This window comes from Choloepus didactylus, chromosome 18 (genome assembly GCF_015220235.1).
Source record: "Choloepus didactylus isolate mChoDid1 chromosome 18, mChoDid1.pri, whole genome shotgun sequence".
NCBI classification, from domain to species: Eukaryota; Metazoa; Chordata; class Mammalia; order Pilosa; family Megalonychidae; genus Choloepus; species Choloepus didactylus.
The window spans coordinates 44728589-44731861 of NC_051324.1; the positions used below are offsets into that span (position 1 = coordinate 44728589).

Genomic DNA, 3273 nt, shown 5'->3' on the forward strand with positions numbered 1-3273 from the left:
AGGCAACAGCCTCTTTAAGAACAACAATCCGATACAGTCCCCTTCTCCATGCCATCAACACCCCCTCTCAATATGTTCACTGCCTAGACACCCCTGAAGATGGAGAAAGGGATTAAGTGAGAGGAAGGGGTAGCAACAAACAAGATAAGATTTAACAAAGGTCTATGAATACTGAAACTTTATATAAATATATACCTTTTTTTTAGATGCTGATGTGTTGGGATAGCTGGAAGGAGGTAAATGACATGGTGGAACTGTAACTTATAACATCCTTTGAAATTTTCTCTATAGCTACTTGTTGAATTGTGCTTTGAAAGTTTTCACCTTTCTGTATATACCCTATGCTGCATAATAAGGAAAGAACTGACACTGCAGAATTGTAACCCATAACAGTTTTTGAAATAACCTATATAACTGCTTGTTGAGCTGTACATCGAAGGTTAACACCTTTCTGTATGTAGGTTATATTTTGCAATGATGGGAATAGCTGAAGTTGTGGAACTGTGACCCATGACATTCTCTTGAAATTTGCTCTCTAAATCCTTGTTAAATTGTACCTTGAATGTTATCACTGTTACATATATATGTTAAATTTCACAATTTAAAAATGCTTTTAAAAAAAAGAGACCATTCATTGAAGGCCCTGATCAAGATGGCAGAGTGAGATACTTTAGGGCTCTATCCTCCTGTAGAAGCTTTGAACAATGAGCAAGAACTGGCAGAAACATTTTTCTAAAAGCTCCAGAAAACAGTTTAAGGATTGCAATAACAGGACAAGGGCCAAATCAAGAAAAAGGCTACTTAGAAGATATAAGATCTCCTGAAGCTCTGGGTGGCCCTTCCCCACCCTCCTCACTGGCTTGGCATGGAGCCAGTCCATGCTTCTAATACAGATTCCTGGTCCTGGTTCCAAAGGGACTGGCTCTACAGGAGATACTAAAGGGAATTCAACAAGTTGAAAGGAAAGGACACTAGACAATTGACTGAAGCCACATGAGGAAATAAAGATCTCCAGTAAAAATAATGACATGGGTAAATATAAGTATCAGTCCTATTGAATTTTTGGTAATTCCACTTTTTACTTCCTACAGGATCTAAAAAGGAAATGCTTAAAATGTAATGATAAATCAATTATTTGGGGCTAATAATATATAAATACGTAAATTGTGACAAGAGCTACATAAAGGTGGGGGGGCAGGAAGTATAGGAACATGTTTTATGTATGCTATTGAATTTGTTAAGTTGGCAAAGAAGATTGTTATAGATTTAGGATGTTAAAGTTAAGCCCCATGGTAACCATAAAGAAAATATCAGAAAGTATGCAGACTCATAAAGACAAAAAGTAGAGTATAGGTAATAGAGTATAGTATAGATAGATAGGTGACAGAGAGAGAGATAGAGATAGAGATAGAGATAGAGATAGAGATAGAGATAGAGATAGAGATAAAGAATAGAAAAATGATATGGAAAGTTCCAAAATGTTAACATTGGTAGATCTGAGTATCTGGGAGAGTGGGGCTATGTTGGAATATGGGATTTGATTATTTTTGCAACTATCCTGTAAGTTTGAAATTATTTCAAAATAAGAAGTTTTTTTTTAAGTGCTATGGCAAAAAACAAGTAAAGAAAAGACCATTGAAGCCATTAAGTTACTCACTTTACAGAGAAATAAACAGATCCAAAGAAATGGCCTGATTTGTTCAAGATTATCCTGGAACAAGGAAAAGAGCTATGTTCTAGAGAGTGAAGAACCTAGTTATAGTCTGCAGGGTGGATTGGTCGGGGAAGGGGCTGCAAGTGAAGAGAACTGTTAGGAGGCGACTGACATCGTCAGTAATCAAGGAATGAGGATATCAGGTCTTCTGGATTACCATAGGCAAAGGAAAAGTTTAGGATGGAATTCCTAGGATAACCTAACAAGATGTGGGAATTGATTAGATATGAATGACGAGGGATAGGGAAGCAGTACCACAGCAGTGATAGTGCATGGGGTCTGTTGTTCAGATTATGCGGCATGAATCTTGGCTCAGCCACTTACTGGTTATATAACCTTGGACAAGTTATTAAACCTCTCCAAGCCTCAGTTTCTCTAATTGTTAAATGGGGGAAAAGCCCTTACATGGTAAGATTGTTGTGAGGATTAAATAAAGTAATCCAATAAAAAATTTAACACAGTGTCTGGCACATAGTAAAAAAATAAATGTCAGCTGTGTTTTTTGTTGTTGTTGTTTTGTTTTGCTTTGTTTACACTAATGGGTGACAAACTTTTACACCTAAGAAGCTGCGACAATAATTAACGGAAATTGGGAAGACCAGAGAGAGCCATCTGGAAGAAGATGAGTTTGATGTAATATTGAATATGAAGAGAACCCCTCCTTGCTCCCCAGGCAGTTGGTAGAGCTAGTGGCCAGCCCGACTCCCCCAGGACTGGCAGGGACAATGAGGGAGTTAAGGGTACTGAAATGATGAGAACCTCCCTTCTCCCCTCCTTTCCAGTATATGGCAAACCCCCAAGATGCTGGTGGAGATTGAGACAGCATGGTTGCTTTCGGGCTATCTACTCATTTGCTTCTGTGCAGGCTGTTTCATCCACGACACAGTAGACGTGGTCAGACACAAGCTTCTTGGGAATACCTTGTCCATCACATCATGGCCATGGGCGCCTTCTTCTCAGGAATCTTTTGGAGCAGCTTTGTTGGTGGGGGCATCCTAACATTATTGGTGGAGGTCCGCAACATCTTCCTGACCATCCGCATGATGATGAAGATCAACAATGCCCAGCATCTCCTCCTCTACCAGGTCAACAAGTACGTCAACCTGGTCATGTACTTTCTCTTCCGCCTGGCTCCACAGGCCTACATCACCCATTTCTTCCTGCACTACACGGGCCAGTGGACCCTGGGCACCTTACTGTTGGGCATCCTGCTCATGCTGGATGTGACGATCCTCATCTACTTTTCCCGCCTCCTCCGCTCTGACTTCTGCCCTGAGCGTGTCCCCAGCCAGCAACACAAAGACAAATTCTTGACTGAATGAGGCACAGAGCGCCTAGGACAGTTAAGGGGAGCAGCCTCACAAACTGGGACTTTGTCAGCTTCTCCACCTGGAAAGCCTGCACCCACACTATTCTCAATAGTAATGAATGCACTCCTCTGAAAAAAAATATATATATATTGAATATGAAGGAATAGTGATACAAGAGAGCAAATGACCAGGAATCAATTGAAGACGTTTATCTGGGGTTCAGAAGAGATGTTAGGCCTGAGAGACGTG

The 3273-nt window shown here is 40.5% G+C and overlaps 1 pseudogene; it reads left to right on the forward strand.

The window, feature by feature from the left end:
- Window positions 1–2503: 2503 nt before the first annotated feature.
- Window positions 2504–3036, forward strand: LOC119514873 (annotated as a pseudogene).
- The last annotated feature ends 237 nt before the right edge of the window (window positions 3037–3273 follow it).